Raw genomic sequence first — 26,332 nt, 5'->3', positions numbered from 1 at the left:
TCCAACACTTTATTTATTATGACTGCAAAATCTTTTGATGTGTCCAGTCCTCTTCAGTACATTATCACAGAGGTTAGCTCAGCTGGGCATGAAATTTCAACTGGAGATTTTAAGGGCCACAGTAGCACAAGGTCAAAGTTCCATCCATGGAAATGTTGTTGATCTAGTGTGCCAGTTTTTACAGTCAGTAGTGATGACAGAGTGCTATTCCAGTGTCATATTTAGATCCCCCTGCACTGACTGCACAACCTGCATGGCCACATACCTGTTGTCAGCTGGGTGCACAGTGTGCATTCTTGGGAAGAGCCGAACTCATCAATATGGAGCCACAGAAAGAAGCCAAAAGGGCTTTCCCTTCTCATTGATAAAAAAGTAGTGTTAGTAACAATCTGTGCGGAGTATGAACGTTGAAATAAATTAAAAAAAAAAAAAAGATATTTTCTAGCTTTTGGTAAAGAAAAAAAGAATAAATGACAGTTTAAAGAGTTATCCAGGATGTTATCTGAAAATAATTACTTGGACAACAACATATTGCAGCCAGACTACAGATACACACCAAAACCAAAAGAGGAAATATTTTATTAGTGAGCAAAACATCTTGTTTTGGAATTCATTGGTAGAACTCAGATTTTGCTAGATGCTACACCACCCTCAAAAACTATGATAGAAGATCTATGGAAGATAAAAAAACTATAGTGAAGAATTCATGTTCTAGAAGAGCATGATACAGACAGGAAAGGGTGACAACGTTTGCCCGAATGTACCCCTGCCCATGAATCAAACTCTGAGTAGGTGCAGGCAACAGATGGCTTACACAATTTTGTTATTTTTTTTTAGAATCAATACTTACAGTTTACATTTTCTGATCTCTCTTTGATTTCATTTATCCCTGTCCAGTCCTTTCTTTCTGTCTTTGTATGGTCCTTAAATTAAATCTTCCCTTAAATTTATTTAAAACTATGCCTACTAATAAAGAACCCCCTTTCAGTTGAGCTCTTGCTTTTCTTATTTTTTTCCCATCCAATATAAGGTTATTTTAACTTTTTGTCTCATGTTTGCATTCACCATTTGATTTTGTAATTATCAACTAGAGAAACAGCTACTCTCACTGAGTCAATGGAAGGCTTGATTTGTATCATGGGAAAGACGCCATGTGCTTAAACCAGGGAAAATATTGAAAACTGTTAGCTGATGGAGAGAAATGGAATTCTGATGACTGGGATGAATTTGTTCCAATGAAGACAAGTAATAAGAGAAGGCTTGAAGTGTGGGACAATCTGATGGTTATTGGTTCTGGGAGAGGTCTGGACCTCTGTGCCCCAAGGAGTTGAATGTGACAGCTATTATGTGCTATATAATAGAAAATGGCAGTAGAAGAAGATTTATCACTGTCAGGAAGAACCGATTCTAGCAGAAAGGCTACCTCTTCTTGAACAATGTTCTAGGGGTATAGATTCTAATCTTAAACCAAGTTTTAAATCTATAAATCGATTGTAGTCTTCTTGAGGTCAATGGTGAAACTCTCACCCACCTGCATGGTACATAGCAGGCTCCTCAGGTAAGAATATGTCTGACTCTTCTTTAGGCAACAACAAGGAAATGCGTATCACACCTGGAAATATTGGGAATATAGGGTGATTTTTTTTGAGATTAGATCAGCAAATTTATACTGTGGCTGGCCTACTGAAGTATTCATATCATTCATTAATAAACCTCATCACAGCCTGTGGCTTGGGCAGTCTGACGTCACATGGCTTGTAGAAGAGGTGGAAAAGATGATTCCAAACCTCAGCCTGCAGAAAAGACCAAGTAAGCAATCTGGGTTTTGATGTTCAGTCGCTAGCAATCTGGCTGCAGATATCACTCGATATTTGAAATTGATATATTTAAGTGGGGTGTGTGTGGGGGAAATCTGAGCTAAGGTTGTTTACTTGAATGTGGCCTTTAAGTGTGAAAATACAGTAAATGAGAGAGGATAGATCAGTCACCAAGCCTTGAAAGCACTCTGAGTAGCTTATGTTTGTTGTTACAGAATACAAGGAGAAGAATGGCATAGTCAAAACAATGAGCTAAGAAAACTAACTTTGCAGCTGACAGGCTAGAAGCAATGCAAGATGGTATTTGTCAACGCCAGAGAAAAGAATATTGTGGGAAGCAAGTAATGAGATAGTGAGTGATGCGGTTATAAGTTTCAGCTATGAAGTGTTATGCAGAGAGAATTGCAAGGCAGACAAGGATAAGGAGGGCAAATCTAAGATGATTCCTGATCATAAGTCTTTATGGCATTTCCACAGTGGTAAAGCTAAAGGTAATGGGAAGAAAGACAGGATTTTGCTTTGGACATGTTGCACTTTAAGCTTAAAGTCTTAAGTCAAAGCACTAAGAGGAAATGTCAGTGCAACAGTCTATTAATTTAGTTCAAGTTAAATGAGAGACGTCTACGGATGGGTAATAAATCTGCTGGCCACTGACCTATAGAGGGTAGATGATTTTTTTATTTACCAGTATGGCTTATTTACAGGCAAAAAGCACAGAGGGAATAAGAGTGCAAAATTACTGCTGAGTGCTGGGTCATGGAGAAGATGAATAAGCACCTTCAGAGCTCTGCTACAGGAGCAATCATGGAGAAGATCAAGTTACAGACACCAAGTTACAGACACCAATGTCTCTTAAACGGAGATGTTAGATAGTGCTCTAATACACCTAATAGTAAGGTTACTGAAAATCTGTTTCATAACTCAAGAAACTCTCTACCTTATATCCATACGTGCTGTCATCTCACAGAGTAGCCTCAAAATTAAAAAATTACAAAGACATTTCACAGTTTTTTTTTAAATAAATATTTAATTCCTGAAGTTCTGTTATAACATTTCACCAGTGACATCTTCTAGAGGTGGCCTTAATGATGGGTGATGGACATATCGCAGTAGCACCATGGTATCAAAGGCATGGAACTTCAAGCGATACCAGAGCTGTGCGGCAATACTGCTGTGGATTTTGGTATCTGCAATGACAGCCTTGTGCCTATTCTGCACAGACAGACTTTTTCCTATCTTTGCCACTCTCCTGCCCTGTCAGAGACAGTTCAGCAGGATCTGCATGGCCTCTCTGCTCCATGAGGCTACGAGCAAGGGCTGCAAACCGGCCATGCTTCCCTTGCTCCCTGTCTGACAATGCCCCTACCTCTCCCTGCAGAGAGCCCGAGGTATTGCTGAGGAGCAGTGCGCAGAAGGGGAGCAGCTTATGCTGACACAGTGAATCCTAGGGGGATGGGAACAGCAGATTCATTTCTCCTGTTTGTGACCTTCAGCATAGGGTCAAAGGCCTGTGGGAACAGCAGTTCCTCCTACTTCCCCAGTGAGATCAGATTGGCAGGGAAGCTGTCTGAAACCCTATTGATCGCTTGTTCAGAAAGTTCAATAGTGTCAGGAAGGTTGCAATACCTTTTTCTTCTTTTTGGATTGAAGTCATGAAAGAATGAAATGCTTTTCTGCCCTGAGAGGAGTCCTAGCTCAGTGATTCTCAGCTTTTTTTTTTTTTTTCATGGAGACACTATACATTTTCTGGTTTGCGTATACTGAATTTAAACCTATTGGCAACAAGCTTGCCTTTTTTTTTTTTTTTTTTTTTTTTTTTTTGTGAAACCATCAGAAGTAATCACCACAGCTACAAGGATCTACAGCTTAGGGGCTGAACAGCACTAGCTTATCCAAAAAGGTGGTGTTCCTCTTGCAGCTCCTGCCCGTTATGCTCTCTCTTTGGGGATGACATGCATTGCCTGCCAAATGCATCTACTGGGACTGGCAGCACAGACCTACAGCATGATCACCTGGACCACAACATCAGGAGACTCAAGAGAGGTGTAAAGGGCATCATGTGGTGCCTATTTCTGTAAAGTCCCTGGGGAGGATTGCAACCTGGACTGCTGTTGTGTCTGAATGTTCACAGGGGTGAGAGCGGGATTCCTTATGCACCCGCTTCACCACAATTTCTAAACACAATCTGGCATCCCATCTGACATCCAAATGTGCTGCCAGTGCATAAGGAGAAGCAATGAAGTGAATTGGAAACTGGACATCAACTCCATATGCTATGCTAACTCTGACCCACGCTGAACTACAAAGAGCAACTGGCATCCTAAATCAATCTGTTCCCCCTTTAATAACCAATTCCCTGCACATCTCTATAGAATCAGGTCCACAGAAATATAAATGGCCCAATCCTGTTTCTGATTTAAATGAACAGGAGTTTTGTGTATCTGTTCCACTGGGACAAACCAGGTTTATAGCTTAAGTTGATAGTATTTAAAACATCATTAACAAAGATAGTAGAGCTATAAACCAGATTTAGAAGGATTAAAATACTGTTTTTGAGGAACCCACCTTTCAGGCCAAATATTTTCCCAGTACAGATTTTGAATTACTAGATTGTCTGATCCTGTGTGCTTCTGGCCATCAGGTCCTGTGTTTAAGGATCTAGACACAAGATTTTTCAGTGGGGTTTTTTTGTTTGTTTCATTGGTTTTTGCCCTTTTTTTTTTTTAACTGTGATTTTTCATTTAAACAGTGGTTTGTGAAGAGGCTATGACTTTTATCAGAGCACTCAGTGTGGCATTTCTCTTGGGGATCTTTTTGAAGCACTGTAGGAAGTTCTGCCCTCAGGTAAAGTTGACTGTCCTAAAGTCAAGATGCCACAACAGATGATGTGAGTGCCTATTTCAGCAGAAAGACATCTGGGTCAGCTTAAATCACCTAGGAAGGTTATTCTTAAACCAATTCTGTAGGAGGACACCTGCCCAGGCCCTAGGGGTCTGTTCTTAGGCTCATTTTAAATTTAAATTGTTTTCAAGGAGAGCTAATCAGAATTTGAAAATATTTGATGGTGATTTTAAATTTAGAATTCATGGATAAATAGCCTGGAGAGGAAAAAAAAAAGCTATCTGCAGATGCTGAATTCAGCATTTGTCAGTAGAGCTTCAAAAGCACATCCTTCCTATAGTCTTCAGAGCTGCTTTTCTGGGGTTGTCATGCAGTGTTTTGGAAAGACAGTGCCTGAGCACAAAGTAGGGTAGGTAAAGATAAGACAGAACATCAGGGCTCTCCTTAGAGATATCTCATTCCTCTGACCTTGTGAAGCCACCTTCACAGAGCTATTCAACTTTTCAGAAATCCATTCCCAGGTAGAAAAGAGCAGTTCCTACTGGGAGTTTTGCTGTGCTCCAAGAAACTTTTGTCTAGTTCCTGAATAGTGGGGAAGTTCCTAATTGCTTTTAACTACCTCTGTCCTCCCCCCTGCTTTGTTACCTTTTCTCTGCTTTTGACTCCTGAGATATTCTGAAGAGCCTCTCACCTCTCAGAGGAAGCACTGGAGCTTCCAGACAGCACTATTTTCAGTGTACATGCTTTATTGATCTTAACCCAAAGAACCAAGCTACATATTCTCAAGCTCTACCTCCTGGTATCTCATCTCTTAGCTATTTATATAACTACAAATAAAGAGAATTCCTGTCACAGTTCCTCTTTTTGCCCCCACTATAAATGGCTGTAATTTTATTTGGGTGGGATGCAATTCTGACCATACTGTAGTCAGCAAGCAGCAATACAGTAGCTGAAATGCTGTTCTAATGGACACTGTAACGACCTCCCTAACAGGTATAGGTGTTGTGGAGCTACCAGCCCCACTTGGAAGCTGCTGAGCCTTTACACTGCTTCGGTCTTCCCTCTGCAATCTGCTTCTATGTCTCCCTGGTGGAAGGGATCGGCAGCATTAGCTTCACCAGAAGAACCAAACAAAACCAAAAGGGTTTTTAAATAGGATACATCCATATCCCAGATTGATGTGACACTTAAGAAAGTGAGGTATCAATAAATTACCAAAATAAGCATGATTGCCCTGTCTGATACTGAAGAAAAAAGGGTTAATCCTCTTTTAAGGTGAAGGCAAAGGTTCTTTGGTTACGTGGACAGAGGCGAGACAGAGGGGCAGTAATGACCCTGTCTGCAGAATTAGTGATGCTGCTACTGGAAGACTGCCTGTGCTTCAAAAGCACGGTGAAGAACTGAAGAAAATTCAGACAAGAGCTGCATAAATGGTTTGAGATCTGCAAAAGCAGACTTTTTAATGAGAAACTAGGGATGCTTGATACATTTTCAATCACCAGCTCAAGGCTCATTAGTCGAGTAGGCAGACGTTAATTTTGACATCCCAAGGCTGAGCGAGCAGAGCCTGATTTCTTCCACTGTGGAAGTTAGGTGAAGCCTGAGCAGCAACAGCAAGAGAGCTCTGGGGTTTGGGCATGCTGGTCCTCCTGCTCCTGTGGGACAGGAGGAATGGGGCTGATGACTGCTGCTCCAGAAAGGGACCTTTTCTCACCCCACCAGCATTTGTTATCCCACAAATTATTTCTTTTCTCGGGAGAGGCAGAAACCTGGTGGGTTTACGTGGTCCTGGACATGTAAATGCTAATGTCTGTGATGCTGTTGCCTTTTTAGTGAGCTTCTCTGCACTGCCCTCAGAAAGTACTTAATCTGTTTGAGTCTAAGGGGACATCCCCACAGCTCTGAAGAGGACCAGGGTGGTACCTAGGTTTCCCAACACAGAGATGGAAGATGGCCAAGGCATACCCCGCAGAGCAGGCCTGTGGCATACCCTGAGGAGTGAGCTAGTCCTATGGCATATACTTACTTTTTCCTCCCTTGGGACAAAGTTTTATCTAAGAAATTTCTCTTTTGAAAAATTCTAGGGAGCCCAGACAGATCTAATCTTTCTTCCTGAAACTTACTCTTTTGCTTCATTATCTAAGAGACCATCTGACCATTCTTCTCAATTAAAATAGGTGTTTTTACTTCAGCTCCTTGGAGATGCAAATGTCTCTTGGTAGAGCAAAGTCCTTGACTAGCTAATTAATATTTCCCTGCTTCTATGAGTGGGGAAAGCTCACCCTATTCTTCCTCCCTTTTTGACTCTGACATTGTGAAATGTATCTTAAACTTGCTTTATATTCTCTAACACTAGGTATATGACAAACATGTCCGACACAAATATCTAACCATGATAAATAGGCTCCTGACTGAAAGCAGACACAATGGTCATTAATCACTTTGGGGTGATGAAACCCCAACAAGCTTCTACTAAGCATGTGTAGCAGTCTCCCATTGCACAGTTACATCCAAGAAAAATGGAGAGCGGTGATGGACTCAAGAGATTTTGATATTTCAGTGACTCTGTGAAGGCAGACAACTAGCTATTGCTGTGGCATGATAAACAGAGTGGAAAATTCAGAAATAAGGTTATATCATTATGTAAACCATAGCTGGTCTCAGCAAACAGCATTATAGCACCTTACCAAGCTTTGTTAGCTGAGACAATGCCAGGCAAGTATAGAAGCAACTGCTCCTCTGTAAGAGGTTTGGTGTAAACTGTGTACTTTATGTCATGTCTTTTATTCTTGTCTCATATGGATGTGTTTTTCAGAATTAGCAAGCATGCAATTCAGTAAATGTGTTACTGGAACTATCACACTGAATAGTGCTTATTGTTAATAGAGCTGCTGGTTTGTTGGGTTTTTTGTTTGTTTGTTTGTTTGTTTGTTTTTTGTGCTGGGGGTTTAGTGACATTGTTAAGAGCTTTGTACCATCATCTATGTGCTGTTTCTGTCCACGTGGTATGTCATAGGGATATTCAGATTATTAAAGGAATATTAAGATTAATTTTTTTTTTCTCCAGATATTTTTCTGACATCAACGGATAAAATAGATCTTGTCTTAATAAATTCTGTACCCTACCTCATCAGTATTCATCGGTGCTGGTTTTGGATAACAAATTGCTATCACCTCAGGTTTCTCTGGATCTTTCCTGAGCTGAAGCTTCTTAGCTTATATCTTTATAGTCTTACCAACTTCTGCAATGTAAGCAGCACAACAATAGAAATCTTAAAAGAAAGTGGAATATTTGTCTTTGTTTTTCACAGAGTACTGAAGCGATTTCTGCATGAACTAGCAGAACCATGCGGCAAGCTGCCCGGAGTCCCTGTTTGGTGGCAGGGACCACTCTCAGTATAGGCAGAGCTGGCAGTGCCGGGGTACCCAAACAGCCGTGGCCCATCTGTCCCTGTCACCTATCCTTAAGCTTTGCAAAGCCAACTGGCTCCTGCCACCAGGGAAGGGCTGGTGGTGATTTCATGGGACCTCCTTCCTGCAGCTGCAGTCACTCTCCTGTGACAGCAAGCCCAGCTCCTCGCTCTCTGCTTCTTGCAGTGAGGGTGGTCCCGTGCCCCAGCTTCAGAGAAACCAAGTTCTGGGTGCTGAGAAAGTAGAGAAGACACACAGAAAAATCATACACAAACACACAGAGATCAACTTGAAATCCATTTGTGCATATCAGCATATGAACAAATTATAGAAGTATTATACAGCTGTCTAATTATTAAGCAAGATGCATATTTTCAAAGACTGAATCTTATGAAGGTATAAAAGACCCATTGACATTTTTTGTCTTTTTTCTTTTTTTAAAGAGCAGCTAAATTCTGTTGACCTTTTTATGTGATTGAATTAAAATGTTTTAAAGCCCCAGAATTTGTTTTTTAAAGTCAATCAAAATTTTGGCATTTCAGTATATCTGGCATTTCAGTATTCTAATTTTCATCACCATGAAGATCAATATTACCATCCATCTCTGCTTATGGCATTTTATTTTCTCCAGAAGCTGACTGGAGTATCAAAGAAGGTCTCTAGATCTCTGTCAAGCAAGATTTTAATAAGTAACAGTGGAAAATATTTGTTGCGACTGATTATTGGATATCACTGCTTTTGGTGTGACATCCTGACTTCATTTCTCTCAAACCTTTCACAGCCATAGGTACGGGAGCTCATGGGCATAATAGCAAATATAAATTCTGTAGCAGACAAGTTATCTGACTTATTGAGTTTTTAGATGACATAATTCTGAGAGATAGTTTTCTGAAATAAAATGCCATCTGCTTCTACTTAATTTTCTTTGTTTCCCTCTCTAAGAAAACGCCGAGAAAACATGCTTGTTCTGAAAGGTAGTTCTTGTGAGGCCCGTTACTTTCCTCCATCTCTCTAAAAAGACAAGATATGAATTTGTTGGTGAGTTACCAGACAATTCAATATACAGTGCATTCAAGGAGCCAAATAAACACGCTTTCATTTGATACATCTTGACGTAGCTGAAAGTTTGAATTTTGAAGGCAAATTTAACAGAAGGCTTCTGGGACCAGAGCCAGGAGCAGCTAACAGTTGTATTTTCAAATGATCTTCCCTGTTTTCTCCAAGGGAGGTGTGCTCACATTTCGTCACACTACAGTGCGCACTGCAGCCCCCTTGTTAATGTGAATGGGGGGATAAGACATGTCCTGGACTAAAAGAATCAGATTAAAACAAGGCTTTCAAACTTTTCTATGTTCACACCAGAATGGGATAATTTTACAGCATTTCAACGATAGTGGCTGGCAGCCAAAAGATACATACACCAAATCAGCATCAGGGCTTTAATAGCTCATAATATTTTAATGTTTTTAATATATTAGATTATTATAAGGGTACTATAATATACCAACATTGTTCTCAATTAATATAGAAGAAAGCTATTCCCTACAACTTGCTTTTTCCATACTCAGTGGAATTTTCCAGAGTCTATCTTACTCTGAGGGGAAGATTTGATTTTCGAAGGGCATTTGCTATGTGTGCTTTTGGTTGAAAGAGACCTGTAGTATCTGCTCAGAGATCAATAGCCGTGGGACAATATTATCACACAAAGGCAAAGGGATCTGATTAGACAAGGGTTGCCTAATCTATAGTGTAGTTCGAAGTGCAGCTAACATTACAGATGGTTGCAATTTAAAAGATCTTGATTGTATGTTAAGTTCGGATAACCATAGGAAAGCTAGTAAATGGAGATTGGTTATTCATCTCAATTTACCTCTTGATTGCTGAAGTATATTTAAATAAATGCCATTATTATTGTTACTGTTATTGTTATTGTTATAATTGTTATTGAAATTTGGAGTTTTTCCCAAGGACTGAAGGGTTTGCCTTTTAAAAATCTCATGATAAAATTGAAATGAAGGCCATTATTTCAGAATTCAGAGCACAATGACAGAAAAATTTCTATATTCTGTAAAGTTGTTAAGGTCTTTTGATATTCTAATTCAAATTTACTAAAATTCAAATTTACTAAAATCAAAATTAAGGGGCAGACTGTGTGCAAATGCTAGATAATGTTCTCCTAAATGTGAGTATGAATTTCACGTCCCTTACAACTGAGACGCATGAGGTGCAGTCTTCAAGTTACAGGAGAATGAGCCTGGGAAGAAAGGTAGAGTAAGATATGCGGCACTTGTTGTGATACACTTATTTTAGAGAAGGACTGTACTCAGAGGGACATTATGAGGCACCCTGTGTGACAACAGACTTTGCAAGTCCTTGGTTGCAAAGCGTTTGCCTGATGCTGGGCATCCCTTTTGCCTGCTGCTTCATAGGAGCTGAAACCGGAGAGCACTCTGGACATGCTGGGTGAGAAACCCAAGCCTTGCAAGGAGCCCCATGGCTGCAGAAATTGTCTGGAATTTAAGAAGTGGAGGCTGAGGAAGTTCTGCCCACTTCAGGGTCATGAGCACGTGCTCCCCAGCAGCCAAGTGTGGCTGGACAGTCAGTGTCTTGGTCCTGGCTTGGTGGAGACATTCCTTTTCTTAAGAACAAGCAGCACATACTTGTTGGGTCAAAGGACACAATATGGTCTAGCCACTCCAGTGGTGTGTGGGAACTTAAGTTCCTAGCCCATAATGCTAAATATTTAATACCCACTGTCATACTTTGACATTAATGCAAACCCTTGTTGCCAGGCTCAGCAGAAAGGCTGACAGCCAAATGGACATGGAAAAGTGTCCTCTCAAGTCTACCAGTGGTCTGACCAGTTCAAGGGCAAAGAACTTCGATGGGGTTGAAAAGTTTTGTGCTGTGTCTGTGTCTATTCTGGATGCTTTGCAGACAAATAAAGAGTTCAGAATCCAGCTGCTGTCAACAAATTTTTCCAAGTACTAAATCTACAGTGCTACACTTTGAAAAGTGCATTTATCATAGACAAAACTGAGTTTCTGAACAACAACTATTAAAAAAAAGACTGACTACAGCTTTCAGTAGGCTTGACAAGATTTCATATTTCGTTTTTCAACTTTACCAAGTGCATTAATAGCTTTTAAGACTAAATGACATGAGTGCGAGGTATCTCAGCAGTGCATTAGAGATGGAGAAAACAGAATTTTGTGGCTTTGTGTATAAGCCTGATGATCAGGAGAAAAAGCATAGTGAATAGGACTGTTTGAAAAATCAGGATTTTCCCCCCATTCCAAACAGATTCATAAATAAGTTTGTGATTAAACAGCTGGAAGTCAAACTAAATTTGCATTGCCCAGCTGATATTTCTCACTATATCCTAAATATCTGAATGACTGAGTGTTCCTTAAAATATCTTCAAATCAAAAAAACTCAGGAAATCAGTTCTCAGGTTGTATTAGTTAGCATGCATTTGTCACTACCACTTTCACCAGTTCACCATTTTTGCTGTTTAGGATTATTTTTTGCCTCATTAGACAGCAGCAACATACTATGTGGGCAAATATCCAGTAGTGAGCTGCAAAAGTGAACAATCAGTGAATAACTCAAGCTCTGAAAAATCATATGTTTTCACTCACTGGCTTATGAACATTTACAAACAGCAAAACTGAACTTGAATGACTAGATCCAAACCCCTCAAAAGCCCAAAACACCAACAACACATCAAAGCAGCGAAGTAAGTGGCAAAAAAATTACAATCTTTCCTAAATGCTTTTCCACATGCAACCACTATTCAAAACTGATTAATGTTTTTCTTAGGTGAATTTACCTAATTCTAAGCAGCCACTCATGTTTTTCTGCTGTGGCTGTATGATATGATATGGCTGGTTGCCTAACACAACTAAAAGAAATAAAAATAGCTTCAAGTAAAATAATTTTTCCCAGTTGAGCTCCACATGACCTCTGACTGATTTTCTTTCACTCAAGTTAAGATAGTAATTTTAATGCACGTTACATTTTTCATTGAGACACAAGAGACTTGTTTAATGAGTTGCCCAAGGTGAAACATCTTTGCTTTGAAGCAAATTAAGTCCCTTTCTATAACAAAACATAGGGTTAGTTTTATATGTGTGCGTGTGTTTAATTTATTGCCATCATCGCACTATTTTGTGTACTTATCCCACTACAGGCTACTATTCCAAGCCCTGCACCAACATAACTACTGGTACAGGCCAGCAAGGGTGACTCACTTGCTGTAGAAGCTGAGAACATGGGAATGTGCCTGTCTTTCCATATCATCCCATTTAGGGCCAAGGAGCAGGAATTCTGGGCTGAGCATTGGGTATCTGTACACAGAAGATGAAGGACATCTGGGAGTCAGGCAGCATAACTGGTCTTCCAAGCTGAGTACAAGCAAGTTGTTTCTGGGAGGGTGAGCAAGGTATGTGGGTGAGACGGCTTTCAGGGAAAGAGGTAGCTGCTTCCTGGAGCAGCTTGCACCCGAGGTGAGTTATAATTAATTATTTTAGCAGTTTGATTGACTGAACCAGAACAGATTGCCTCCAGCATAGTCTTTAAGTGCTAACCAACAGCCATTTAGTTTCACGTTCTTCAGACCAAGCACACTGCCCCTGCAGAGAGGCAGGACTTCTCACAGCTTGGAGCTAATGTCTGCTTTTGTCCTCTTTCTATGGGAATAAGGGAAATTTGCATCTGATTTTGACAGTGAGCCCTGCCTAAAGGATATGCATAAAGACTACCGGGTTTTCATCAGTGTGCTCAAAGCAGATAAATGAGTGTGTTCTCCAATGTGGCAGATCTGGTCTCAAACAGGGATAAAAGGAGTTTGGTGGACATTCCCCGTAGGGCACGCATTCAGCTTCACAGTGACATAATCATCAATCTCAGCCCACAAGTCACACCTGGTGAGTTGTTCAGAGAGACAACACAAAGGCATTTGCTGAACAGGACTAAAAATCATTTATGCTGTAAGAGAATAAAGTGACCAGTAAGGTTGTACTTGCACATTCCAAATGCCACCTCCTCGCCAACCAGGTACGATGTATTGTGTCCTTCCTTTGTTCTCAATAACATTCTGAATGGCAACTTTTGAGAGGGCAGGCACTTTAGGCAAGCTTTGCAGATGTTTTTCCTTCCTTAAATCTTGCTGAGATAGATTAGGAATACTCTAACTTATGAGCAACTCCCTAAAATACAGGCGAAGCCACGAGACGCTACTATTAAATTAACCTCATTCCTCTCTGTGGAGCCCTTCGCTCCGACCAGTTGAGTACATTTTATTTCTATTATATTAGAATCCGCTGTAATGAGTTATGTTAGAGTGATTTCATTTTTTCAACAAACCTACTCACCATCTGCATTTGGCAAAACTCGTTGACATCAGTCTTTGTTGCTTAGCAATAAATACTTGTGCTGACTCCAGTCACAAAGAGTGTTCATTACTTTGTCATTCAGACATTTTACACAGCCTTTATGGCCTCAGAAATCGTTTATTTACGCTGGCCTTCTTGGAAGAGAGGGGGAAGAGCTGAAAAACAAATGTGTAGAATGAGAGGAAAGGCACACAGATTTTGAAAAGCATTGGACACAAATAGCAAAGAACCTGTAGTAGATCCACAAGCTTGATAAAGAGGAGGAAAATACCTAAAAGAAATCAATGCAATACTATAACTATAAAATATTAAAGCAGTTATAGAGCTTGCCAGACATCAACAATCTTGAACACTATTAAAATATATGTTTTGTAATGGCATCAATGATCATATCCCATTAATATGTGTTAATCAAGATCTACTAATCAGCAAGAATATCTGATATAAGAATGTCCTTTGTGCTTATATTTTGTGGCTGTATGTAATCAGAAGGTGTTTTAATTTGAGCAAAATATCTAAAAAAATTTACATTTCTATAGTCTATGGTAATTGTCTTGCTACTCGTAACTTCAGAATTATTTGAATTTGGGAATAACTTTTATAGTTAGTATTAGCTCAGAATTGAGCTGTATTGAAACCTTTGAGGAAAGTTTTTATTTATAGAAAGTTAGTAGAAGAAATGCTTAAAGCTGCACAATTATAATTGCTTTGCTCACTTAGCAGTCGCTATGGCCCACTTCTGTTTAGATGTCTAATTGTAAGATATTAACCTTTGGCACTCAGACTAGAAAAAAATTGGACTAGAAGACTCCAAAAGGCAAAATCAGAATTGAAAATGAAACGGGTCACTTGTTATAGAGCATGTTACATTTAATAGATGAACAAGCTAACAAATGAATATGACAATGAGTCATCTGAAGTTAGAAAACAGCATACTGTTAGAATGTCAGATGATTTATAAAACACTTAGTTTTTGTTTTTATTTGTGGACACATTATGCAAAATAAGTTGATCATTTTACATGGGTAGCAGCAAAAATGCAGAAAAATTCAGAATACGTGATAACAAATCTAGCATGGACATGGCATGCAAAACATACAAAATACTTGGCATATTTTTCAGGAAATGGCAAAGAAAAATTCCCAAAGCTGAACTTCATTCAAGCATTGAATAGGGGACTCAAAATCTCTTTTTGCTTTAAAGGTCATGACTTTGATTCTGATCTACCAATAGAATTTTTCACTCTCAGTCTTAAGCAAAATAATAATAGAAGCAGTCAAGACCTATGAACTGGGCATTGAGAGTTATGCTGGTGGTGAAGCACGGTGACCTTAATAGATATTCCAGTCACATATAGGAGAGATTGTGCCTAAACAACTGATCAGGCATGTTTAAAGACCACAGCTGCTGTGCAACCTTCAAGATCGGAATGAGAGATTGGAAAGTGAATGTTGTTACAAAAGTCACGCTCTTTCAAAATCTGCAGCAAGCTGAGAAGGAAAAGTGCCTCTTCCATGTCAGCCTCAAGTCAAGACGTAATTCAAGTTCCCCACTTGGAAGGGACAATGCCACCGCGTCAGTACAATCCCAACCTGAATTGCTTTGGAAGAGGCAACATCATGTTGCCTAGACACTGACACCAAAATCCTGACTTTGAGCCTCAAATGGCTGTTCCTTCTCACCGGGATTTGCTTTGGGAATCTGCAAGGCAGCAATGCATTGTGCTGCGTGGCCATGCTCAGTCTGCTGAAACAGGCAACCTTTATAGCCGTCTGAATGGATGTTCAGTTCAAGCATACGCAGCCGTTAAGTGCTGCAAACTTGAAAGTCTGACCCTCAGCCCTTTTGGAAATGTCTCCTATTAAATACAGCACACTGCTGAAATAGAAAGTGAAACATAAAGGGAGCTGTGCTGAAACAACAAGAGAAAACTTTTTACTTCAATATGAAGGAGAAAAATGTAAAAGCAGCTGGACAGAAGGGGAAAAAGCCTTAATCAAAAAGTCACATTCTGACAAAAAAATAATTTGAAAGATGACAGATGACACTCTGAGGAGTCAGAGGCTGGGAATAACAAGAAACCTAAGGCTTCTCTTTTGGCAAGGCTGGTAGTCTTCAATACCCAAGAGCATCTGTAAAAGTTTTCTCAAGGGAAATGCTGACTTTTCTAAAAATGCAGTCAATGTAGGAGGCACAGTCTATTCTCAGTGAATGATGGGTTAGGCTCTGCTCTCCTGACAAATCCAAGATCAAGTTGAATGACCGCTTGCCCTGATACAGGCTTGGAACAGCTCCATCTCTGCAGCGCTGATTATATTGACATTTCCCTTTCCTCCTCTGCTCCTTCCCCCTCTCTCTCTCCAGAACGTGTTTTTCTTTTTGCCTGTTTCTAGTTACTTTTTCACTATTTTTCTGTGGTAAAAGAAGACTCAAGCAGAAACATTAAACTCTCTTTTAAGGAAGAAATAAACCCCATGTCAAATTTTGAATCCTTCATCACTCTGAAATCACACAGAAAAATACCACCCAACTCAGCCTGAAGTGGGCCAGAAACTGGTTGGTTTTTTTTTTGTTTTGTTTTGTTTTGTTCAATGGCCTGAGAAAGGTCAAATTGGATAATCTAGTGGCTTGGTCTGGATTTCAAGGCTGCTAGTAAGATTAATGAAATATTAGTGGGACCCCAGGTTGCGGAGACAGGGCTAGTACAGCCCCTTTTCAGCCACCTGGAGGAAGGGGTACCATGCAGGTCCAAGAGGAGGTCAGGGAGTCACCTTTCCTTACTTCTGTGGGAAACATCACCTGCAGCGGTCCCTCTCCCTCATTGGGGGTCCTTGGTGCAAACCCATGGCACGAGGGAGCAGGTTGGGTCCTGATGTCCCCTCTTTTAGCCGTAAACTTGTCATCAGCAGGCCCACAGTTGAGCTCCTTGAGTAGGAAGCACTACCTGAGGGTAGCAGGCTGTGTTAGGGGATTCAAGTAACGGCAAGAAAAACACATAAGAAGCATCTTTGCATGCAAGCAGCAGGAAACCATGCCTATAACTTTTTATATTTCTAAAAGATAAAGTATTCAGCAAATATTTGCAGCACTCAGTGGAATGAGTCTGTGAAATCAGAAGACCATATGCTGCCTTTAGTAGTAACACCAAATCAGGCACCACAAAGATAAAGTAAAAGAGGCTATTGGGAAAATGGAGTTGATTAACTGTCATTCCTTGACTATTTGTTTTCCATCATGTACTTAAATTCATAATTTTTACAGAGGTTCACATGGTGAGGTGCAACAATAAAACTGTAGAAAAAGAAGTTTGCCCCAGATGAGGGTAAAGCTCTGAATTCAACAGTTTATTTCTTTCTTGAGGGATACTTTTTCCATACTTTTATCAACAAAATGGATCAATGACTCACTGCTTGCCAATACAACTCACACTACGTTTGCTCATTTCCCTAGAACCGAGACACTCAGAATAAAAATAAATGTCTGTTCTCACTGCTTCCTGTCCTGCTCTCAAAAAGAAGTGTTTCACGGATTTAATTTCTCATCCCTGGCTTTCCCAATCTCTCTCTATTTATTGATGGGAGTGTCCTGCGACAGGAAATGGGCCTGTCACGTAAGCTGCACTGTGTTAAGGACTTCTTCCAGCTAAAAATAAGTATCAGAGCTATCTTCTAGTTTGTTCCTGTTGTTTTGTGTTAAATTTGAAATGTCAAACATAATATAGAGCTTAGAATAAACTCAACCTTTTATGCCATTTAAATGCAACAAACTGCTTCTAACAGCCTGCTTTGCAAATGTACTTGAAACCCTATTAAGTATTTGCCATGGGGTTCATGATGTGTCCACGCTTCAGAAAGAATTTGTATGTGATGCATCTGCTGACTTGTTTTAGAGATTAATATTTGCATTATGGAAGTATTTGGGTGACAATCAAGAATGAGGCCATGCTAGGATCAGTGTATGTACTCATCGCCTTAGGTCTTCAGTAGGGAAATACCTTTGAGTTAATGGTTCACTGTCCCAAAGCCTCAGTGGGTTAATGGAAAACATTGTGCATCATTAGTGTTGTTACCAGTAAAGTGCAAATCCAAAATGTATAATTGTACATTTAACCACTGTTAATCACCATAACATTCAACGCCATGTGTCTGGGTTCAGATAGTGCATATTCATCCTGTACATGAAAAATATGGTCTAATTAGCTTCTTCTAATAGAGATGTAAGATATGCCAACAAAGCACAATGCTTGCATTTATTGTGTAAAATATTATGTAATTAGATAACCCCTGATAGTGAATGGCTTGCGAAAAAGACTCAGAACTAAGGAAGTCATAGATTCTGATTTCATCAGCATCTAATTTTATTTGGACATAGTTGTTACTTGACCTTTCTTCTCTATCCATTAGTCAATACAACTGGAAAACCCATTAAAAGCAGAGCTCTTCAGAATGGTTTGTTCAACTCAAAGATAAAAAGTTCTGGTTAAAGACATCCAAGTGTGACACTGAAAACAGTCTCTCTCTCCTTTCTAGCAGTTCCTTAGTCATCAGAGCTAAAGCTGTGAAAAAAATAATGCATGACACCAATGCCTTTTGTAAAAAAAAAAACTATTAATAATTACAGCTTTAATGAATGGTGTGCTGAACATTTCAAATCCAAACTCAGTGGGGCAGCAGTAACAGTTTCTTCCTAGCACCACCACCATTAGCAGGTCAAGGCTGCAGAGAGGGAGAAAGGTTTAATTTTTGGAAGCGAGTGGGAGTGGAGTTTCTGACTGCATGATCCTGCATGCCTGACACTCTCGAGTTTTCACTGAGAGTGCAACTGAGGAAGACGGCCTGTTTCAGAGGATGGCTGTGACAGTGATGAAAAGCAAAAAAAAGCACTTAAGGGAGAAGGGAAGGTAAGTTTGACAGAGTGGGACACCTTTGCCAGTTTCAACAACACCTGCCACAGCCGATGAGCATCAGCTGGCCAATATGACAGAAACTTCTATGGCAGCATCTCAGTTCAAGCCATTCATTACCAGTACAGCTGCTGGGCTTGGCTTTGTAAAGAGCAAGTCAATTTTGACAGGATTTTACTGGAAGATTTCCTTTTAACTTTTGATCTACTGTGGCTGAGCTCTGTGAATTTTTTATGACAGTTGTCTAAATTTGCCCCTCCTCATGTTGGCAGGACTCCCAGTGTGCCCTCCAAAACATCTCTTTGTTTCCTGCTTGTATTCTTCCCTTTTTTTGTCTGTCCAGCCCTTATTTTTAGAACTGCTTATTCAACTTTGCATGTCAGATGTCCATATCTTTCATTCAACTTTTTCTTACAGTTCACTTCTGTCAAAAGCCTATAAATCTAACAAAGACAGGAGACTATTATCCATTTTTACTTCTAATTTTTAATTCTATTTATTACTTTGGTGTGATTTTGATAATCCTACATGTAAGCTGCAAAAATCAAAATGGAAATAAGTTAAAAAAATGATTTGTTAAACCATAACTTGCATATTTTGATTTAAAAGATCAGGCAAATGATCTGAAGCTATATTATAGTTTCCAGTGAATGTTAGACAAATTGCTTAATGACTTGCTTCTAGGAATATACAAATTTTACTGCATTAATGGAGGATTTTCACCTTCTTGACTTTGTGAATAAGCTGATATAGGCACAAGTACGTCTCAGTCTGAAGATAATAAAAAATGTGGTGGGGTGAAATTTGCTTACCTCCTGCTATGCTATACCTAGCGATGTTAAATTCAGAATTAAGATGCATGTCTGCACAGTTCCTTTGCAGATATTTTCTTTCATTGAATGCTAAAATGGTTCCGTGGCATGAGGTTGAAAATTTGTGGTACAAAAGATCTTGAGAAAATAATTGACTCAGTGAATAATTTATTGAATTCACTGAAAATATTGACCTAGATTTAATGCTTCCACATTCAGAATACGGAAAATAAGTTAAATTGGTATGTTGAGTTAGCCTAGATTGAGACTGTTGCAGCATGATTAATTTACAAGTATGAGTTGTTAGTTAAGAAAAGCCATTTAGCTATTAAACGCTCTGCTTGGGTTATGCTGACATTTTCTTCACACTAAGTTGATGACCTATGGTCTGATCTTGCCAACCATTAGTGAAGACAAAAGCTGTGGAAAAAAGAAATTGGAAGTGATTAGCAGGCTTGGGGATAGGTAAGGATTGCAATTCTGGATCTTCTGACTCTTCACTTTTTCTCCATCACCTTTGAACCAATCTGATATTGGGTCCCAGCAGCCTGGTAGCTTGTCTTAACCACTTCTTCTGTATTCAAATTGCAGAGGCCATTAGAGAGTCTGGTGCACTGAAGTTTAATTGAGTGCTAGCACCTTAATTGAGTGCTAGCCTACTTCTCAGAAGAGTGGCTGCTAGACCTGCTTATGCTTTTGACAAAGCATCGAATAGCAGAGAAAGTTCAGAATGGAAAATCTTATTGAAACCCAGCAAGGAAAGCAAGAGCTGGAGATGGACAACAGGACAGTGGGTAATAAAGACAGAATATGAAATAAAAATGACACTAAGATGAGTGTAGTTTTCTATTCATTGTATAGACTGATGTAGTTTGCTTTGACAGAAACCCCTTCCTTTAGTGGACATCAAATAACCAAGCTGACACGGTCAGGCCTTCCTAAGAAGCGGAATATATCAGGCAGAGTACAAAGCTTCCACACTAGAGATGTACCTGTAGGCATCTGCTTGTGTAGACATATCGTTACCAGAAAGCGTTTTGCCCTGCCTGATTTACATGAATCAGGCAGTTCTTGGATATGTATAGCAGCCATTGAGCCAGCCTTGCCCAGCCCCAGGCACTTGAGCGTGACTGTTGGCAAAAATCTCCAGAGAAAGAAGCTACTTGCTGCAATCTGTCAGCTGGTTGAAGCTTTTCACAAATATTATTTTGCAGAAATGTTCTCTGTAGGAAGAAGTTCACAAATGGGTCACCTATTTTCAAGAAAAAGAAAAACTGTGTCAGCAAATGCTAGCTACAAGGGAAGGGTTTTAAGGAGTAGGGAATTTGAAGATGGGTCGTGGTAGTCATGAAGGGAAGCATGGAAGTGGGTAAGATGAAGGAAGAAGTTAAAGGGAGATAGATATCACAGAAGTGGTGGGGGAAGCAGTGAGGACCTCCAGGAACGTAGAGGGATGGGAAGTCAGGCTTGGATGCTTGCCGAAAAGGGGTGTGATTGGAGTCCAGGCTACAATACCACTGTGTTTTCTGTCACCTTCTTTCTGCTACTTGCAACACACAAGTCCATAAGTAGACAAGGAAAAACAACTCCATATTCTAGCAGCTTCAAAATGATAATGATGTAAAGAGAAAGAGAGGATGGTAGAAAGGGTTATGTGTTGTAACAGGATCATGGGAAAGAGAAAGGAAAAAGCATTTTCTTCTTCTTTGCTTCTTAAATAAGTGACCAGGAGTGGGAAGAAGGGTTTAGAAATCCCAAAGTGTCCCCTATTTTGCACAACTGTACCCCAAGCACTCATGTACAGCACCATTAAGTCCTACAAAAGCAGGTCCCTTTCAGGACAATGATAACAGGAGATTCAGGGAGGTGTTCAATTTGCAGTTGAAGAAAACCAGTCCTAGTCATCTACTTATAGATGTTATTATTTCAGAGGCAGGTGTCTGACCTCTCTTCAGAGTCAGTGGAGAGAGCCCAGGGTGTGAATCTCTACCTCAGCGTGAGCCGAGTCACTTACTAGACTCATTGGTTTTGTAGGTTGGATCTCATTGACTATTATGGGAGACTGGACACCTAATTTGCTTGTAGACATAAATTAAAGATCTTAATGATTCTCAATGTAAAAAATACATTATCAAGTTAAGACTCAAGATATCTATTTCTTGGGGGATGTTGAAATCTGTTAGAATGTCTGCACAACTTATCAAAAGCAGGAAAGCAGGTGTTAAGCTAGTCTCCAAGCTCCTTTAACTCTGCCTTCTTTGTGCAATGGGGCCATGCACCAGCAACCTGCATATTTTGTGTCTGAACTCTTCTGAATAGGGACTACCACCTGTAGGCAAATACAGTCTCCTCCAGACAATACAGACAGAATACCAACCTCTGCTGCAGAACTGCAGACCCTGTTTCACTCTTACCTGTATGACTAAACCTGTCACAAGCTGAACATACTCATGGAGACAGTCCCCACTGTCAGAGTCTTGGCCCTTGTAACCAGGAAGAGCTGCAAAAAGTACTGGAAACAGGCCTACTGGGTCCTTTCAATGTGTAAGAATCTCTTTTCTTTGATTGTATGTAGGGCAGTCAGCCTGAGAGGATCCTTACAAACCAAAGGAAATGGCATGCCCGGACTGATCGTTTCCATAACCAGACCTCTGACACTCAGCATCTTTTGTACCACAGAAATGCTGCTGGCGTGTCAGCCAAGTTGCAACACCTAGAAAATTTCAGCAGTGGCTGAGAAGCCTATGGCTGAGCACCAGCCACTGAATCTCTTTTGGAAAGCACATACTTTTTAGTTCACAGGTGGCATGCAGAGAAAGAATTGACTTGGAAGTTACAGCAGTTCTGCAATTTCTTCAAATTAACATAATTCAAGGAATGACTGCTTAAAATAACCAACTCCTTACTCCAGTACATGATGAGAACTAGAAAATAATGTTGAAGCTGGGGAGATGAAGAGATGCTTGGAAATGCTGCGATCACAGTTTTCAGTGATAAGCATAGGAGTGTGCACTCTGAGAATGGAGCAGATGCTTCCAATTATCTGCAATAAGGAGAAGAAGGGACATTTGAAAATGTAGCTGGTATTAGGTGGCTGTCAGAACACTCTTGGATAAGGAGGAAAAGCATGCAAAGTGTAACAAAGTCATTTTAATTTCACAACACATTAATTTTGAGACACTGTTCTACAAGTTGAAAAACTCATGTCTTCTGATGATTGAAAGCAAAACAATCAAACTGGAAATCTTACTGTAGACTTTTTTCCTATTTTAAACCATGACAAACTTTACTTATGAAATATTATTTCCTTTGATGTTCTAAAATGTTCAAATTTAAATACATTCACATGCTTAACTGTGGCTACTGCTTGCACATACAGTGCCTGTATATGAACTGAAAATAGGATTCCCATAGAAAAGAGCAGCTTCTAAAATACAGAACCGTACAATGTGGAAGACACATAAATGTAGCCCTTTTATTCACCCTTTTGTAATTACTGCATGCCAGTATCCTGAGGCATGTTTCTGATTTGCTATGTGCTTAGCAGGGTGATGTTCAGCAAGTCTGAATGGCCTGCCCAAACCATGCATGTGCTGACCGGCAAATTCATATCTTGACATTTGTTTCTTAATCTATACTAGCTCAGGCTGCCTGCGCTCTCTGCTGATGGCATGCCTGTTTTTTTTTCTCTTGAGCCTTGTGAAGAAGACAAGAACCACAGACAATCTTTCTCACCAGTGAGCTAACTTGTATTAAGCATGTGTTCCAGCCGGACCTTCACACTTTCCCACCACTCTGCTAGTTTGGCTATGGTAAGCTTGTCCATGTGACACACAGACGTGTGAGGTGCTATCAGAAGGCACAATGGTAAATGCAGACGTATGGGTTTTGGATAAGGGTGCCCTGGACAAGCCAGCGCTGAGCTCAGGATCTGTTCACGTCCCCCCATGTAGCCAAGCACTTTGACCATATCAACAGAATGTGCCACATGAGCCAACAATGAAGCCACAGTTGTGAGTTGGTTCTCTTAGACAATCCCAAATACATTCTCATCGGTTCCGTTCCAGCACTCTTCTTTGTTTCTTTAATTGCCTGGGGGGGGGGGGGGGGGGGAAGAAAAAAAAAAGTAAAAAAAAAAGTTAAAAAAAAAAGTGCAAGCAACTAGCTGCATGTGAAACCAGCAAGCTACGTCTAATTTCCTGGGAGTGGTTCACCTGGCAATAAACACATTGCAGCTTATCTGTCTTTATACTTATTTTGCTACATCTGGGACATCTTGAAATGCATAATGGCCAATAAAACAGAAACAAGCTTTCAGCAAAAGTTTCATACTCTTAGCCTTGCTCTTACTTAAAATGTATCCATCTTGGCTGTATGGAAGGAACTCTCATTTCAATTTTCCTCTGCAAAAAGTACGAGAAAAATACAACAAAGATAAAACTATTAGTAAAAATATGAACCTATTGACAATTGAGATAACACTTTCCTGATAAAATAAATATCACTTTTTAATAGGTCGTCTTTCACTCCACTGTTTTTAGATGTGGTTGCTAATTTATATGCAGTACCTGCAGGCACTAGAGCTTATCCACACTTCAAGGGCAACTTAAAAATCCTGTAGGAAAATACTCTTTTCTTGGCAGCTTGTGCAAAACATCAAATACTAATGACTGAAATTAATTTGAAAATCATTGTTTTGTGACTATATGCACTCACTAGTACTACCTAAAATTCTATCTACAGACAGGAGTGTTGAAATTGATTTAATGTAATACGTTCTTTATTCAGCAAACATCTTGCTGATTACTCCAAGTCAGTTATTGTTCTTACTCTTGGTGTTCTTTTGAGTTCCCCAGATGATTTGACATTGGCCTTTCCTCGCTAATTTGTGATGGTCTGTAGAAAGAGCAGATAATGAATTCTCCACTGCAATTAGATGCCTCATTTCATTATTCCTCAAGAACCACAGGAAACTTCTCAAAAATGATAGGGAATTAAAGGAATTCCAAGCAGCTGGGTATCACCTCTTCCTTTAAACACTGATCCACTATGGGCAATCAAGGAAAGGTAACTGCTTGCTGATTCGGATGGATGGACAGAAGTCTTGGGACTTATTAATACTTCACTATTTGGTAACAATGTCACTTTATAAAGAAAGTGAGTTCGAGTCAGTAGATTGAGTACACCGTAAACAAGTAAGATCCTATGTCCTCACTTACCTGCTTGGGGAAAAAAGGCAAGCAGTTCAATTCAAGGAAGCAAATCTGAAAAGATATGATTAAAAATGTGTAAAGCTTCTTAAAAAACTTTGCAATAGGCCTTTTAAAATATATCCTGATGTCTGGATCAACAAAACAAAATAAAGTTCAACAATGGTTACTGCAAGAAGCTAGGAATTCAAATACATGGTCTACTGAAAGTGCTGCCAGTGTTACACCCTAGCTCTGTGGGCTTCACACACCAGTCTCTTCTGCCTTACCAGTGTACATGATGTACACATGAATCTTTTTTTTTTCCCTAAATTACTGTCTCTCAAGAAGCTTAAAATAACAAAATCTCATGAGAAAATGAAGACAAAAATTAAAATATAACTAAAGATATTATTTTAATTTATATTTCAATTAAAACTTAATAGTGTTGTGGTATAATATCAAGAGTTCAAGGGGCACTTGGAGTTGAATTCATAGGCATTTAGTGGCATTTCAGACATCTTGGAGAATCTGAGACACCTGTGCATGGTTTACCAGATAATATAGGACCTATGGGAGACTTCTGTCCTTCTGGAGCAAGGAGGTAGGAAGGATGACCTAGGATGTCTAAAATGATGCTAAATATAATTTTGGCTAGTATATCTCACCCCTTTTGTCTAGGATTACCTTTGAAAGGCAACTACAAATAAAACTCTTCTGTATATCTGTTCATGTCTGGTTTCTACCATACATAGCTGCTAAGTAACTTTACTAGTATAGATTAGTAAAACAGTGGAAACAGAAGTATCAGATTTTCTTTTCATTTTCAGAATTGGCAGGAGGTACATTATCTTCTGAAACTCTGTGTAAGGATATTGCATAGTTAATATTCTTTAATGGCAATTCTGCATGTTAAATAGAATTGCTGAGTGATTCACTATATAAGTGTATATAAGGTAATTTTAATCTCAGCTGGGCACCATCCACATCTACTATCATGTGACAGACAAAATGAAAGATCTAGGGAGGATCCAGCTGGGACTCCTCAGCAAAAATGCCAGTTATGTGGAGACTGTAACCTTCTCGTTCTTTCAGGGCAAGGCTAAAGTAAATCAGGAGAAGAAAAAAGTAACATTAGTGATATCATATACATTTGGCATAGAGATTAAGGGAGTTTCATAGAATCATAGAATCATTTAGGTTGGAAAGGATCTTTGAGATCATTGAGTTCTCTGCTGTTATGCACATACTTTCTTTAAGATGACATCATGAATATATCATCTCAGGTAGAGAGATACAGGAAAGAGCACCTTATAGAATATTTGCATATTGGAGAACATCAGCATTTTAAAGGCCATTTCAATCTAGTGCAGGTGTTTCACTGTGGTTTGTCAATGTTTGCATCAAATATGTATCAACCAATCTGTTAAGAGAAAAATTATTCTCCTACAAATTTGGCCTTGATGAAGATACCACAAATCCATATCCAAACTAAGAAGTAAAGATCCAAATGTAGATAGGATTATCAAAAGCAAGAAATAATAGCAAATTAAAAATTAGCAAGTGAGCAGATTTCCTCTGACTGGAGTGTAAGTGGGACACAGTGCAAGCTGACAGGCAACCGATGTTTGAACATGACACCTCGTTGCTCTATTCAGTCACTCAAGCAGAGGAAGTGTTGAGGCTTGTTTTCCCGCTTTACTGACTACTGCTAACTTTCTAAATCAGATGTTCATATTCAGGTGCATAGGTCATTTCTACTGCATGGGACACAGGGTAAAGAGCAGTAAATCCTGTTAAGCACAGGCCTAGGCTCTGTTGCCATAGCTGACTTAGACCATAACACAGCTTGCTACATAAAATTGTTAATAGAATCAGACACACACATAGTACTATCCAAATTCAAGAGTTAAAAAAAAAAAAAGAAAAGAGTCTTCTAGAGCCTTCTAGAGGACAGAGACTG

General features: G+C 39.6%; 1 long non-coding RNA gene across 1 annotated transcript in view; it reads right to left on the bottom strand.

Annotated features, from left to right (window-relative positions):
- Window positions 1–7,784: 7,784 nt before the first annotated feature.
- LOC142601259 (uncharacterized) overlaps window positions 7,785–26,332 on the bottom strand; it is a 32,470-nt gene continuing 13,922 nt past the window's right edge. Inside the window, exons 3-7 of the long non-coding RNA XR_012834862.1 lie at window positions 24,400–24,444; window positions 20,207–20,432; window positions 15,058–15,166; window positions 13,445–13,620; window positions 7,785–8,302 (exon numbers count right to left, since the gene is read on the bottom strand). This is a non-coding gene — a long non-coding RNA (uncharacterized LOC142601259). The remainder of the gene's footprint in view (window positions 8,303–13,444; window positions 13,621–15,057; window positions 15,167–20,206; window positions 20,433–24,399; window positions 24,445–26,332) is intronic.

Source organism: Balearica regulorum, chromosome 3 (genome assembly GCF_011004875.1).
Source record: "Balearica regulorum gibbericeps isolate bBalReg1 chromosome 3, bBalReg1.pri, whole genome shotgun sequence".
In the NCBI taxonomy this organism is placed as follows: domain Eukaryota; kingdom Metazoa; phylum Chordata; class Aves; order Gruiformes; family Gruidae; genus Balearica; species Balearica regulorum.
The sequence above is the reverse complement of the archived record's forward strand: the minus strand, read 5'-3'. Positions and strand labels throughout refer to the sequence as shown.